General features: G+C 39.6%; 1 protein-coding gene across 1 annotated transcript in view; it reads left to right on the top strand.

The window, feature by feature from the left end:
- PIK3C2G (phosphatidylinositol-4-phosphate 3-kinase catalytic subunit type 2 gamma) overlaps positions 1–16,840 on the top strand; it is a 181,164-nt gene that overhangs the window by 81,906 nt on the left and 82,418 nt on the right. The window lies entirely within an intron of this gene.

Consider the following 16,840-nt stretch of genomic DNA (forward strand, 5'->3'; position numbering starts at 1 on the left):
CCATCTTTAGCAATGATGGATGAACTGAGCTTCCATTTACAGTTCAACTGGTTCAGATCCCTTAAACCAAAGATTTCCTCCCTGCAAAGGAAAGAAAACAATCTGAAGTGTAGTGATTTGGTTGATGAAGTGTGGGGTCGGGAAGAGCATAAATAATACTTTTGTACCTGCATGGTCTCTGGAAGTGTTAGTGGGGATAAAAACAGAATTATTAATGTGTTTGTTTTACTGAAATGAGTAGGATAATGTGCTTAATGAGCATGTCTTTCAAATAAAGAGGAACCACATTTAGGGAGCCATTTTTTGACAGTGCCTTAAAAACTCCTGAGACAATTTCTACTAATAATAAACATACCATATATAAAATATCCAGTCTGGAGTTTTAAATATGCCCTAAGAGCTGGTAGTTTTCTTGTACAATTAGAAATTATATCTAGGGTTCAATAGACAGGGGAACATCATTAGTTTGTCTGTGTTTTTCTTTAACTCCTCTCTTCTTCTCAGAAGAAAAAGGTCTGTCTGCAGTCTTCTACCTCTTTACTTTCCAGTGCAAATCCTTATTTTCCCCATATTTTTTCTCAAGCTGTCTCATAATTTAATCTTGGGTAATACAGAGCAGTTATTCCATCCCAAATACACATGGTTATCTGGCACAGTGTAATGTAAAGTGGCAAAATAAATTTATTTTATATACAGCTTAATGTATAGGGTAACTCCATCTAGTAGGTGATTTCTCAAAGCTCACTGTGTTCTCTGCCTTTCAACTGGCAGCAGCCCTGTTCAGCCTCTTTTATTGTTTAGTTCATATGTTTCAAGCTAAACTGACAATATAAATGTGGCAACAGTTTCTTAAAATATGGTGCTTGTATTCATCTACACTTAGGGGTTTTTTGGTTACTCTGTTCCACCATGTTCTTCAGTAGCAAACTGTTTTCAACCTAACATTCCAATTTATTTAATTACTCATATTCCTGCTCCTGTATTTTAAAAGGCAGTTTCCCAAGCTATAAATTCTACTTACAAAATTTTGTGGCTTGTATTGAGAAAGTCTTAAATAATTAATAAAATATTTCCTTCCCAAATTTAATTTCAGTCATTATAAAAGTAAGGGGAAGCAGAGGTTTTCTCCCCCTTATTTCTAAAGAGACTTTTAAATGAAGTTCAATGATTTAATAATGCAGGGAGCACATGTGTGCATGTACACTCAGAGAACTTCTTTTAAGAAATGTGATTAGGTTACATTTTATTCTCAAGTGTCATGTTCTCCTTCATAACCAAATCAGCTATCAAGAAGCAAGCACTGGTAAAGAAAAAAAAACTTTAGTAACGAGTTTTTTATTTATTTTTAATTGTAGTGAATGACATTACAGTAAAAATACTGTTAAATAATACAACAATGTGCACACTGTACCTGCCCAAAATAAACCTTGGAAAAGAAGGCTAATGCAATATAGAAAGAGTAAAGAGGTTTCAGAGCCACAGAGGAAACTTCAACTGATTTGAATGTCCATGTTTTAGTAGTGTAAATTTAGAAATTACTAGAAAATGTGGTGACTTTCAATGCTACAATTTATTTTAATGACAAATACTATTTATAAGAAGATGTCAATTATTTCCAATTGCCTCAATTTCCCTGCAGGTCAGAGATAAGCAGCTACCCAACAATGATGTACCATCTCATCACATTTTTAATACTAATGTTGGATAGAAAATTGGTAATTTCTTTTCATCAAGCAGTGATAAGTTTGTCTGAAGATTTTATTTAAAAATTACGGGTCAGTAACTGGCAAAGGTGAACAGAACAGAGAGAATGTTCATTCTTGGGACGTGTCTTCAGCTGTGGTCAGTCAGGATAGCTTCAGTCTGTTCTTTGTATCTGTTGCAGTTTTGTTTTATTAATTCTGCTCTTGAGAATGAGAAGGATCTTACACCCTGTCTGGGTTTTCTCTCATCATTTTTGTGTTTTCCCTTCTCTAAACTCTTGAGGAATCTGGACCATCTGTATCCATCAGTGTTTTAACTCCTCACTGGTACTTCCGAATGCCCTCCCCTTCCCAAGGAGATTAAAATTTGCCCCTGCCAGCACAGGACTCGTGTACCACTTAAATCCCATTTTAGCCTTACTTCAGGACTTGCTGATGTCCATGAGGCACGGAGAATTACCCCACTACCTTCCAGACATTCTCCCTGGTCCTGGTCCCCCCAGAGTTCCTGGGAGGCCAGAATTTTCCAAGTTTCCCCATTCCCTGGAGCCATGCTGGCAGGTTTTTAAACCGCTTTGAGCACAGCACAAAAAGTTGCTTGAGGGGAAAGAAACCTGCTGAGCCCTTTTGGGCCCTTCTGCTGGCTGAAAACCTCTGTCTACCTCCTTGCTCCTTGATGTTTCACACACAGGTGGGTTTTTGTCAGCTCCTGTGCTGGAGTTTTAATCCACCTGGCCTGCTGCCAGTTGATTTTCCTCTTGCTGGAGCATTTTTTTGGCTTTTAGCTGCTGTCACCTGTGGCAGCTGCAGCTCGGAGAGGGAACAGCTGGCTGGGGCAGCAGGTGGCCACGAGAAGGTTTCACAGATGGTTGCCTTCCACAGGAAGAGTGAGGAACAGGGGAAAACACGGTGTCCTCCAGGACCAGTGGCAGCTGCTCTGAGGTGTGCTAAGGAACAGGTTCTGTTGTCACAGAGGAGTGGGAGGGTTTGTAAATTCAACCAGAGCACGAGACTCTGGTTTGCTTAGAGAAAGAAAAAGCCAGGTGAAAACCTTGCTGAAGACAAAATGTCCTTTCAAATCTTGTCTTCTGAGTCACTGAAACTTTGGAGAACTTTCCCAGTTTTTGGGGTTTCTGAGCTACAGGTTGGCTGACAGGAGAAAAGGGGGTAGTCTTCTATCTTTGCCAAGTTGACATCCAGTAGAAAGGTGAGAATGTGAGATTATAAAGGAACTTAGTGGAATCCAGCACACTGGAAACAACGTGAATGAGACTATTGATTTCATGGCTAGAACATTTTTTTTTCTTATATATAGAGAAAAAGAACTATAAGAAGAAAAAAGAACATTGCAATGTAGCATAGACATAGCAAAGACAAACTGGAAAAGGGGACAGAGTTCTGGAAAGCTTTCATTCTTTCAGCTGCTTCATGATTTATAAGGTAGCACTAAGGAAAAAGTGTTTCACTACATTGTTTTTCCAAACACGGCTTGTCTGATTTATTTTGCATTTAGCTCCTTTTAGAGTTAAAAAAGTTTAAAAGGATCCCAGTTACATTTTCTGCTCTTGGGAGGTTTGCACCTCAACACCTTCTTCTCCAAAATCATTCCCAGTGTTCCATTCAGACTCCAATACTGGAACAATTGCTTCATATTTTCTGAAAGGAAATATATTTTTAGCTGTCAAAACTGGTCTATGTTAACCATAATTCATTTAAAGAGTTCAAAAGAAGGAATAAATCAAGCAGATACTCATTTGTCCAACACTCTAAATTATGTGAACATTAAACAGATGACCATCCTCCAGATCCTTTTCTTCCTGCATTATCATATCTTTCTCTGACAGTCAGAAGTTATTGAGGCTGCTAATTATTAAATGAACTTCCCAAGTAGCTGTGCAGAGCAGGCTGAAAACCCCAGCCCATTAAAATGACATGAATGTAAATACAAAAGAGGTCTGCTCTTGTTTTCACATTAATTTGCTTCTTCTTATAGAGCAGAATTAAAAAATAACATTTAATCATCTGTGTAACTTTGAACCTGCATAGGAACAGCCAGTCCATGTTTGATTCAACTAAATGTGATTGGGAATTTCATTGGAATTCAGAGTACTTGATGTGATCATTATGTTTTGGACTGTAGAGGACCTTAACCATAGATCACACCTTGGGATTCTGGTTCTGAGAGCATAATTCTTGTTTATGTAACACAAACCATTTGGAGACCTTTTTTTTTCCTCTAGTTCCTTATGGGTCTAGTAAATAACACCATTAGAGCATTATTTGTGTGAGATAATGATTCAGCCAACTTCTGTGCTAAGTGCTTCATTATTAGCTGTGTGGGCCTTGGGTTATTGCCTTGTACAACAGACAGATAATTATTTTGTTTCCTAATTTACAAACTTCCCATTTTCTCAGACTCTGGTTTCAGAAAAAAAGATGATGCCAAATGAAATAAAGAGGTTGTTGTGAAGAAGTAGCAGCTGTTGGGTTTGACCTTCAGTGGTTACAGACTTAGTGAGAAAAAAGTATCCTTAAATCAACAAAACCATATATTTCATTTAATTAAACATGTTTTGATTTTAAGAAAAAAACTTGGTATTTTAGAGTCACTTTTTGCTGTCTCTAAAGACAGAGGAGTGAACTGGCTTTGACCTCAGCTGGAATTGATAAAAGGAGGCACTAGCTGGAGGACTAGAGCACCACGGGGCAAGACCACATTTTAAACTTTCAAAATTCTAAAAAACAAAAAAGAAAATTAAAATAAATTCCAAGGAATTAAAAAATGAAATTTGAAACATGACTGGGAAAGGTTAACAAAGATTTTAAGCATGGCATTTTAACATCTACAATATAAAGAAGGGAGTTAGTTTTCCCATACTGTTAAAAATTACAGCTGTTAAAAAAATAAATATGTTTAAAATTAATAAAGCACAAAGTTATGCCTTTTTGTAATTTAGTGAAAACGAGAAAATCTGGTGAGTCATTGACAAAGGACATAAATAACATAGTTTTGGTTTTAATAATAGTCTGGTTTTAATAATTTTAATGATTCTTAGTAGAGTGACTGTGTTCCTGAATGTCTAGAACTCTAAGAATTTTCCAAATCCTGTGCAAGCACAGAAGGGAAGAGGTGAGGTACTCTGGTGATCATATATCAGTGTGAGCTTGGAGTGAAGCATCATTAATTTTATTGGTGCAGGCAAATATTCCACTGCACTAAACAAGTTACTGAACACAGAGATAACTCTGAATGCCCCGCCTTTGGAACAAAGGGATTTCCATGCCAAAAGTCATATTCAAGGTGGATTAACGTTGTCAAGTGAAGCATAGAAAGTCTGTAAATGCCAGTTATTAGGGTGTTACCATAATGAAAAAACACACCACTGAGTGTGTGTACAAGTGAACCTGCTCAGAACTGCAAAGACAAACTGGAAAAGGGGACAGAGTTCTGGAAAGCTTTCATTCTTTCAGCTGCTTCATGATTTATAAGGTAGCACTAAGGAAAAAGTTTTTCACTGCATTGTTTTTCCAAACACAGCTTGTCTGATTTATTTTGCATTTGGCTCCTTTTACAGTTAAAAATTCTGGGGCTGACAAATCTGGTTTTTCAACTGTGCCAGAAAACTCCCCATGAGCTTCGAGTTAGATGTGTCCTAACCTCTCCAACAATGCAGCTGAACCCATGAAAGATGGGTTTGCCTTTTGGATCTGCTCTGGGGGAAGGATTGCCCAGAGCCTTGCTGTGGTCTCTTGTCTCTGATGCTGGGGTGGGGTGGGATCCAGTGACCCCCTGTGCTCTGGGTAAGCAGAGAGGGGTTCAGAGCAGGGTTCTGTGCAGGTGTCACACGCACCTTTCATCTGTGCCTTTCTTCCTTTTTTCTTTTTTTTTTCCCCATTAAAATGTTTTATTGTTGCTTCTTTCAATAACAAAACAGGGAGCCAAAATCTTCCATGATGGATAATAGCTCCTGTAATCTTTGCTTGTCCAAGAGGGAAATTTGGGGATGAAAACCAGAGGAAAATTTTTGAGAAAATGTTCATCCAGCTCTGTCATTTCACACGGGTCATTTTCAGTCATGAATCTGAAGGATGTGGAATGATTTTGATTGGTTTATGTTGTGAAAGAGCTACTAGAAAAAGATGCCTGAATCTAAGTCTAGAAGTAGTTTCTTTACATGAAAATTTTCCTTAGGCTAGGCCAACATTGAGTGACCATCTTCAGTGATCTGAGGTATCCAAATCCCAAATAACATAGCTGCAATTCAAGGATGAGGCACATTTCCCAAAGCAGATTGTGACGATTTTGGAGGGACAAAGGCTCAGCTGGGAAGGGATCAGAGTGCAGAGAATCCCCCGTGGCTTTCAGCTGAGCACTGGGTGGTGTTGCACTGGTGCAGCCCTGCAGCTGACAGGGGTCCTGCAGTGGCTGCAACTGTGCTGCAGCCTGCTGCTGCTCCCATCCTGAGTGCTCAGGTGAAAGGCTGGGAGAGGATGCCTCACTGCAAATCATTCGGATTTTTGTACCTAAAAAAAAATTAATTTGGTTGAATTTCAGACATTCACTTTCAGGTTTTGTGTTTGGTGACTATTTGGGGAAAAAAAATAAATTTATTTCCTTTTTATGAAACTTTTGTTTTGCCAGAAATGGTAGTTATTGTACTCAAAATGAGTCTGCAGATGTTTCAAAATTGCATCACATAATGTAAAACGTTTTATAAGGCTTGCTCTGTTATAGGTCTTTTTCTCTTTACAGCTTAGCAAGTTTTTGTGTTTTAACTATAGCTGTTTGAACCAATTTTTTGACAAAATTTGTCTTGAGCTACTCCAGAGAGTTTTTTCAATCCATTTTTCTTGGAACACAAAGCTTTTGCCCCATGAGTGGAATAAATGCAGTTCAGGCCCTGGTTTCCTCGCACTGATATGTTTGGAGCACCCATTTGTAGTCAGGCTGTTGATCACGGTCTGACAGGCTGGAGTTTTGTAAATCATTCCTATTTCTGAACACTGTCAGTGAGCACTTTAAGGAAAAATATGAATAAACAGAGAGAGGCTTCAAGTGGATGCAGGACATGCAGTGTAATGAGTTATTGGTTGGTTTAATGTTGCTGTCACTTCTGTGTTTTCTGTGGTTAATATTTCTAGGTTTAGTCATCACTCTCCAGCAGCATGAAAACTGGGCCTTGGACCTTCGCCTAAATAGCTGAAACATTAGAAGAAATAGAATCATGAACTAGACATTGTTGAATATGTTCCATCAGTGCAGGATTTAGCAGAAAATTACTTTGTAATTTTTCTTCAATTTGGGGTAATTTTTCTTAGAAAAGAATTCCTTAATGTAAACCCAAATAAATAATAAATAAATAAACTAGGATAAAAGGTAATATTTCTGAGCAGGAGAGGGTCAGGATTGATAAAAGGTCCTGTCAGGATATCAGTGCAGAATTACTACAATTCAGTATTTTTAGGTGTTTGCAGATGATGACCATTTCAAGATTAAACTGGTTTAATCTTGCTGTTTGAAAATATTCCCCTAAATATTAATTGCTTTCAGAATGCTCACCCATACTCAATGGTGTATTAGTCTGTAATCAGAATGATGTCACTTGGATGGTGACCAAATTAAAAACTGTCAGAGGAGTTCTCTTTGTGTGGCTCTTCTGCTTGAACAACGTTGCTGTGATGTTGTAATAATCTCCTTTTAGGGAAGAGAATTATTCAAGGGACCATTGTCTCACATTGTCTCCTTCAGGGTTCTCTTGGCAAAGAGCTCACCTGATGCATGTTGGACCCTTGAATTAAACAGAAAGTGACCAGAGAATCTAAAAGAATTAAGATTCCTTCCAAATCTAAACCTGTAAAATTCCTCCCAATGGGTTGTACAAGCCGTAGGCATCCCTGTCAAAAAATAGCTGAATTTTCCTTTAGCTTTCTCTGTGGTGTCTGTCAAACACACAGGATACTCTTTGGTAAAGTTCAGCACTTTTTTTGTTGTTGTTTCATAAAGAAAATCAGGCCACAAGGACTGAATTTTGTCTCCAAAAGGTCCTTATTGCTGTGTAAAGGCATTCAGAGATATGTTATCACAATATTGCATCAGCGGTGGGTGGCTGACAGAATACTGCAAAGTAGCAAGGAATTTTTCACTGACTTTTTTTAACTATTCATCAAAATCAAAGCTTTTCAGAGAAACATGAAGCTCAGGTGGAAACATTCAGATGGCATGTCAAAAAGTCCTAATTCTTCTGCTTGTCACTGAAGATGGGGAAGCAGATGCTGAGGTAACCCAGTGAGTGCCACACTGAGCTGCTTTTTGAACAATTTGCCTTTTCCTTTTCATCGTTGTAAATCATCCCATCCCATGACCAGTGTGCTTTCAACTTCAGCTTAGAGGAGGGAAATGCATCTTTTGAGACAGTGCCTAATGCAAAGTTTGTGATTTCAGGAATGTCTCCCTCTCTTGGTGTTCACCTGAGGTGCTCAATCCTAACCCATTAACAGGTTCTCTTATTCTTAGCTTGAAAACACATCTCTTTTAGGCACAGTAATTTCTGAAATACCATTGGTATCTCACCTCGGCAGTGTGTTGCCTGGCTGCTGTTCACTGCTGGCTGTTACTTGAGGGAAAGCCTTATGTTAAGGAAAAAAAATGAAAAAGAAGTTTAAAAAAAGGTGTTATGGAGTGTGGGTTTTGAGTGGGATAAACTGCTGGCAGCACATATATGGGAAATTATTTGTTTGTAAATTTGATCAACGCCTCAGTGCTGGAGTAGCTATTGTTTTTCATTTCTCTGTCTTTCCAAGAGCTAGTACAAATTACCTCCACTGAAAATTTGAAAAGGTGAATATAAATTGGTTCATATTCATTCTTTTTTTTGTATACTCAGGGTATTTTCAGGTTCAAGATTTGGTGGGCAGTATAAAAATAACACTAGTTGAATATTTGCTGGCTCAAAAGTGGTTGCAAGCTGTGAAAGCAAAGCACAGTGGAGCAGCTCTAGAGTGGTGCAGGTTGTGTTTGTGTGAATGAACAGATGTGGAAATAAAGCAAATATCTTTTGTCAGTATTAGAGGTAGTAGAGATATTATAATAATATTACAGGGTAACAAAAGTTATTAAGTGTTTACTTGAATAGAAACACCCTGGCACATGTACAGGTGGATGATCCTTTCAAATCAGCACCCTTCCTCTTTCACAAAATGAGATTTCCTCTCTTATCTAGTAAGTGGGGGTTTTTTAAGGAGTTCAAATCCTTAGAAATAAAGGGTGACTCTTAAGTATTTCAGTGTAAACAGCAAAGCCACTTTCAACATATCTCTCAATAAAATCCTGTTTTATGCTTCTTACACTTGATTTTTCTAGCTTGTATAGCAAGGCTTATATCAAAGTAGATTAAAAAGAATATTTTTTTCGCCTTACATAAGTGCTCAGCTTTCATGTTCAGCCTCCCCAGCAATTGTTCACAGTCTGCCAGCCAGGAAAATTAAAAAACTTTTCCCCTAAGGTCTCCTTCCACTTCATTCCCAAGATTCTTCTAGATTCCCCTGGAAGTGGGTAGAGGATGTAATGTGCAGAGTAGCATGATTCTAGCAGTGGAAAGGGTTGGGAATTCCCTCCACATGCTCTGGAAACACTTCTGTCTATTCTGCTTCAAGATCCCAAATCCTCTCCCAGAAACAGAAGCCTGAGCAGTGTCCACTGGTTTGGGAAAGGAGGAAATTGCTGCCATGTTCCCAGTGTTTGCAAGATGGGTGGCACTGATTGAAGTGACACAAAATATGCTTTAGGCAGGCAAAGGAGCAAAGCGGGATCACTGAGGGAATAAAGGATAGCATGCAAAATATTTTTATAGGAGGAAGGGTGTAGAAAAGCAAGAGGAGAGCAGACATAAGCAGTGGTGTAAGTGACATAGATCTGCTGTGTTCTAATAATACTTTTTACCAGCAGTTCAGTTTAGATTCAGGTGACGTCCCAAGGGAACTGGGACATCTAGAACCACTTCCATAAAAAAGCATTTTTCCCAAGTACAACCTGTGCTGCCACTCCACCCTTCCTGTACAGTGTAATTTTGATTCCTACACTGCTGTATGTTCCCCTGAAGACCCTTGTGCCTGGAAATGTGACCTCTCTGTGCTGCTGTCTCAGTCTGAGTTACTGATTCCAGAAAACAGACATCAAGTCTCCTTTGGGAAAAACCCCTGGAGAAACTCGTGCTGGATGCTTCCCACAAATCCTAGAGCTGACTGGACTTTGCCTGGCGTGACTTCTCTGAGAACCTGAAGGGCTGGGAGCCAAAAAGTGATAAATATTCAGCTGTTCCTTCAGAGAATGGAGCCCTCACATTCTGTGCACTGCAAAGAGGATTTTGTCCAGGCAGTGCCATAGGCAAAACCCCAATAATCTCTGCTCCTCTGTACACAGGGGTAGTTCTGACAGACATGGTTTAGACAGTGTAAAGAGTAATGTGGAGTCTTCTTCCTACCCTAAAATTAATCTGTATCACAGGAATTTTGAAATATTTGCTGTTCCTGACAGCTGGGCTTGGCTTGAAGTGCTTGCCAGAGGTTGCCCTCCAGTTTCCATGGCTGATGGGACAGAGCAGAGTGACACTCTGAACTTAGAAAAGCAGCTTATTTTATTTTATTTTATTTTATTTTATTTTATTTTATTTTATTTTATTTTATTTTATTTTATTTTATCCTATTTTATCCTATTTTATCCTATTTTATCCTATTTTATCCTATTTTATCCTATTTTATTTTATTTTATCCTATTTTGTTTTATTTTATTTTGTTTTGTTTTGTTTTGTTTTATCCTATTTTATCCTATTTTATCCTATTTTATTTTATTTTTTACCAATAACTTTCTGTGGGGTTCCACACAGGTCGTGTTCAGCTGAGAGAGTGTCACGGTGAAACCCACAGGACAGGGAAATTTTAAAATTACATTTTTTACAGTAAGAGCAAATGGCACACAAGTAGGGTTGTTCTCTTTCTTCTGTAGCATCTGAAGAAACCAAGCCTGAAGGCAAGCTGAACAAACCCAAAATTATTTAGAAGGAAAATAAGAAATAGCTAGAGGGGCTGAGTTCAACACTGTTGAACTCAACAGCATTTGACTCCTTTAAGCACAACACTGTTTAAATGAAGAGTTTTTTCTTTTATTCATTTGTTTCAGTCAGTCCTTTTACAATGATATAACAGAAAATATGGAGAAAAGTTGTTGAAATGAAAACCTTTAAGAGAAATTACCTGATTATCCCATTCTGCCCACATCACCAGTCACATGCTTGCATTCAAATGTTCTGCAGCTAGGCAGAAAACATAAAAATCAATGATGATATTATTTGAAAGATAGCTTTATAAAAAGCTATAAGTTACAAGTGACAGCAAATGCTCTTTAGAATAAGAAACCAGCAGTTTTCAATTAGTGTTAAATGAGAAATTATGTTATGTCAGCTGATATTAAATCGGTATAAATGTCTGGATTAGTACTCAATTATCTGACGTCTGGAAAAAATATTAATTTACTGAATTGATATTAATCAGGCTGATTAGCTTTAGTGTGGCACCTGCCATCTCAGCTAATGAGGAAGGGACTGAAAAGGGATTTCCACAGTCAAATTCATTGGCTTGGATTGACTAAAAGAACAGTCCCTCATCACGAGTGTTGTAGCACATTGTGCATTTTTAACTGATTAGACCTTGTTTGTGCATCAGAAAGGGAAGTGGGGCTTTGTCTGGGAAAAAAGGCTCTGCCATTTACAATAATTATCCTGTGAGCACTGGGCATGGAGAAGGTCAAACAGTAAACAAGATTTCGACGTTTCTGTACCGTTTCTTTTGTTGAGTGTGGTATTAAAAGTCAGTATTTATTCTTCTACTTAACCTGCCCCACAATGTCATGCATTGGGTGTGATGATTTCTATCAGGAGAAGCACTTAAATTTAGTTAAACTTTTCTAATAGGCACCAGCTTTTGATTGAATCACACAGCCCTCAGATCTAATGCATGTGCTTTTGTGGATAGGGCAGTTTGTTGAAGTGGTTTGAAGCAGCCACGGTGGCAAATATTCCTGAATTATCAGTGTTTTGTTTTGTGTGTGTGTCACTCAGAAGGACATGGCCTGGTGAAAATGGATTCAGAGGATGCCCCATTTAAAATCTTTTTTGCATCAATTCAAAGCTGACAAGTGCTGTCTTCAGAGCTTTGTTATTAGGAGTTTTCAGACCAGCAATTTACAGGTGATTTAAACAATAATTTGCCTGGCTCACCCATGGCTGCCACCCCATGAGCACTGCTGGTAGGAAAAACGTGGCATTTACACATTTTAATTTTTGGCATACACAGAATTTCCGTCTGTCAGTAAAGTACAGATCTTTGAGGAAATGTGGGAGAGGAGAGGAGAGGAGAGGAGAGGAGAGGAGAGGAGAGGAGAGGAGAGGAGAGGAGAGGAGAGGAGAGGAGAGGAGAGGAGAGGAGAGGAGAGGAGAGGAGAGGAGAGGAGAGGAGAGGAGAGGAGAGGAGAGGAGAGGAGAGGAGAGGAGAGGAGAGGAGAGGAGAGGAGAGGAGAGGAGAGGAGAGGAGAGGAGAGGAGAGGAGAGGAGAGGAGAGGAGAGGAGAGGAGAGGAGAGGAGAGGAGAGGAGAGGAGAGGAGTTCTGATCTCAGTCCTCCATCCAGCTGCAGCCTCACATGGACTGAGCACAAGGCAGCCTCACATGGACTGAGCACAAGGACAGGACTCTGAGGGCAAGAAAGATGCCAAGAGCAGAGCCAAGGAGCTTCAAAGTCCCAGGAGCATTCTGTATCAGATGGCTGATCTATATTTGTTCTGCCAGTGCAGTGACTGCCCCTGGAGAGCTTGCTCCACTCTTTACCTGACTCAGGACATATGGAGAGATGACATCTGCTTGCTGCAATAATACTTCCACAAATGGGATTGTGAATCTTGGAACCAGCCCTGGACTTTTTTATCACAACAACTGAATCTTAATTCTGTTTTCTTATGAGAAAAAAAATGCCTGGGGCTGTTATTTTCTCCCATATGATTGAAAGATGCTGGCGAGATGGGTGCCCATATGGGAAGGAGGTGGCAATGTTATTAAAAAGGTTTACTTGCCATGGCATTACCTCTGGCATAAGAGTAGCTTAGAAACAAACACTCTGTGGAGAGTCTATGAGAAATAAATCTCTCCTCTTTTGAAAAGGAAAACAGGAGCTCAGAGAAATAGAATCATTTTGCCAAGGTTACCTATCAAGTAAAATTCAGGATGGATTTTCATTTTTATATCTGCCTTAAGTTCTTCTGACATGAAAATCTATGGATTTTAACCCCAAGGTTAAAATTCAGTTTGATCCAAAGAGGTTGATGCAAGATTTCCTTGGTAAAAGCTTAAGAAGCAACACCTTCTGTCTTAGGGGTTCATTAAAAGGGATTTTATTTTATTCAAAAGTTTATTCAGATCTGGTCCCACAGCTGAAGATGCCTCAGCAGAGCTGAGATGGAGTTTTAAACCCAGATGAAACTCTTTGTTTACTCCCAGCAATGAAAGAGCAACAAGGTTAATTTCAGCAAACCCAGCCAACCCAATTTCATGTAGGTCTGCCTCATTTTCCTACTGTGCCTGCCCTCCAGCTCTTCTGTTTTCCATGGTAACTAGGCCAGCTGTCGACTAGGAAAATACCCTTGGGCCATCTAAAAAAGAAAGGTTTTCTCTTACTAATATCTTACAGCAAGCTTTCCCTGGTACACGGGCTTAACTTCAAATTCCCTCTTCTCTATTTACAAAGCCAATATTTGGTGGCAATAAAGCAGTGAGATGGAAGGGAAATCAGAACCAGACCAGTATTTAAAGAGGAGGAATCTAAAGTTATTTCCATCTCTGCTCTGCCCTCCTACCTTTGCAGGAAATACTATTGCTATGTATAATGTGGAGGAAAAAATTAAGAGGCCAAGAGGAAGAAAAACAAAACAAAAAGAAAAAAGAGGGGAAGAAATAAAACAGGCCTAGAAAAGGCCTGAAGATAAAATGCTCTTCTTTGCCATGTAAATACTTGTTCTTCTTTCCTGCCACCATCTTTCATGGTCTCCTCTATTTTAATTCAATTAAAACATGGTAGCTATCATCTTACTTGAAGATTGCAGAGTAGCCTTATGCATAAGAAGAGCTGTAATGTGAAGAGATTTCTCCCTTAAAGGAGTCAGAATCATGAAAAGATGAAAAGGTGTGATTTGGACTCCAAAGGCTCCTCCTTTGAAAGTCTGGCTTTGTCTCTCCCATTCCCTGAAAACAAAGGAGTTGTTTTTGAGGCGTGACAGACCGCGCGTCCTCATGATGCCACTTTGTGTGAGCCGTGAGAGTCATCTCCAGTCACTCCACTGGCCAAGTCCCCCAGTGGAGGCCCAGAGCCAGCCAGAGATTTATCCCAGGGTCTGATTCTTGCATCCTGTGTGGCTGTGCAGCACTGAGCTGCCTCACAGCACGCTGACACAGAGAGGAGGCTCCACACCCCGCGGAAGGCGCGCTCTGTCACATGTGAGGGTTTCTCTGCCTCAAACAGCACTTTGCCATCTTGTAATTACACTGAGGTACCAGGAGTGCTGAAACACTTACAGCAGCACCTGCTGAGGCTCGTTTTTCCTCCCTGCTCCTGTTAAGCACTGATCTGAATGAAGTTTCCTTTGATAGGTATTGAGGGGATAAGATAAGCTGGTCTGCTAGCTACAGCAGTGATGAAAGTGAAGATCCAGAGGACAGACACGTCAGGAAATAATGTGGAATCAGTTCTTGTTGTAGCTGTACTACTTGTGCTTAAAATACAGTGGCTCTACAGACAGGTTCTTCCACAGAGGTAAAAGGGATGCTGACTTAAAAGAAACATTAACTCCCTGTGTGTTTGAAACATATCAAATCTCATACATCCTTCCGCTGCTGTTGACATCTGAGCACCTTGTCTCTAAAAATCTGAGACTCTTCTTGAAAGATAACAGCTTTGAATGCAGACATTGTTAAACAAAGCAAATTCTTGTAACTGAGTGCAGAACAAATAGGAAAATTAACAGCTCTGCAGAACACGTTCTTTTGAGTGTCACAATATTTGAAAAACAATGTCAGTGTCTTATCCCATTTCCCCACCCCCCTAAACCAAACTCTTCCTTTCCCATGCCCAGAGTCATAAAAAAGTAAGCTGCAAACTCGAGGCTTATAAAGTAAAGATCTGGCTCAGAATGTATGATTAAAATCTGGAACTGCTCCTGTTATGAGCGGCCAAGGGCCTTAATGACCTCGTGGAAAGACAATTTCAGTTTTCTCCCTGAAGCTATTTCTCTGTTAGTGTATTAATGCCATGGTTTAACCCCAGATGGCAAGCAAGCCTCACACAGCCACTGACTCACTCTCCTCTGTGATGGGGTGGGGCAGAGAATTAGAAAAGTGAGAAAATTCATGGACTGAGATAAAGACAGTTGAAGAGGTAAAGCAGAACACATGAGCAACTTGGAGCAAACAATCCATTCATCACACCCCGTGGGCAGGCAGGTGTTAAATCATCCACGGGAGAGCAGGGCCCCGTCACACATTGGTGCTTTGGGAAGACAAACACCATCACCTGAAATTCTCCCCCTTCCTCCTTCTTCCCCATCTTTATTTGCTGAGCATGATCCGTATGGTCTGGGCATCCCTTTGGTCAGCTGGGCTCAGCTGACCTGGCTGTGTCCCTTTCCAACTTTTTGTGCATCCCCAGCCATAACCCATAACCCATTTGTGGGTTGGGGTGAGAAACAGAAAAGGTCTTGGCTCTTTAAACACTGCCCAGCAATAACTACAACATCTGAATTATCAACAGTGTTTCCAGCACAAATCCAAAACACAGCCCCATACCAGCTACAGGAAAGAAAATAAGCTCTTCCCTAGATAAAACCAGCACAACTAAAAAAATTTAAAAACCAATCAACCAAGCAAACAAAAACCAGCAATTAACCAACAAAAAAAAGTAGTAACCAAAGTGCTGTGGTGTAACTCATTTAACTCTGCATTTTTGTGTACATTTGGATTGCCCAGAACCATGCAGAATTAGTTCTGTGTCTTACATTGTGTTTTACAGTGTCATGAGGAATGTTTTTTTTGTTCAGCTGTGAAGCTAATGGGAACCACAGATGCTATCCAAAGACATTTTGACAGACATAAACTACCCAAACAATAGGCAGTTGAAGAAAAAACATTTTCAGTTTCTCTTCAGTGTATTGCTGTGATAACTGTGGCCTAAATTCAGAAACAGTACAAAGCTTTGCAAGTGCGTTGGCTCTCATGGACTGCTTCAATCTGAATTAATTTTGCATTTTGTTTATATAGTTTGAAAGTAGAGTAGCTTAGTCACCTCCTGTATTCAATTAATTGCTGGCATATTGGACAGCATCCCAATAAAGCCATTGGGTCTGCTTATTTTAGTGGTGATTATCCCATCTAATCCCATTCATTCCCAGCTCCCAGTGCAGTTACCCACTGGGAGGAACACAACAATTCCTGTTATGCCTGGAATGAATGGCGCATTTCAGTTCCTGAGCATGAATTCACTCTCAGCTCTCACAGTGACAGATTGTTGGACAATTCCAGGCTTGCTGATGCTGGTGTAAGATACTGCATGAAAAATCCTGACAACAATACGTCATTTGTTCCGAGGAGAAAATCTGCAATTTTGGAAAAAGCACAGACGCCCTCAGTCACGTGAGAAGGCAAAGATGGAACCAGACTTTTCAAAATTAATGCCAGACCTGAATGCCAACTTTTTTCCCACTGAATGGAAAATGATACCGTCCAATTGATAATGGTCATGAAGATATTAAATGCAATAGCTTTGTTAAACAATATTCTTTTTATCTTATTTCCAAATGCAGTTTTTGGAGAGGAGGTTGAATCACTCTCTTTCAAGAGGCAGTGGTGGCACTTCTTTTATTAATATTCAAAACCAGTCAGACTACAGTTACAAGTCTGAGCTTAAGTTATCCTCAGTATTCAATGACATTTCAGGGTGGAGGCTTTAATTTCTGTAGCTTTGGATTGATGTTTTTTTAGGGTGGGATCTTTGGTGGACCCTACTCAGAGATTCTGAAGTTGTCAAAGGTCAGTACTGGTGTAGACAG

The sequence above is a fragment of the Prinia subflava genome, chromosome 4 (genome assembly GCF_021018805.1).
Source record: "Prinia subflava isolate CZ2003 ecotype Zambia chromosome 4, Cam_Psub_1.2, whole genome shotgun sequence".
In the NCBI taxonomy this organism is placed as follows: domain Eukaryota; kingdom Metazoa; phylum Chordata; class Aves; order Passeriformes; family Cisticolidae; genus Prinia; species Prinia subflava.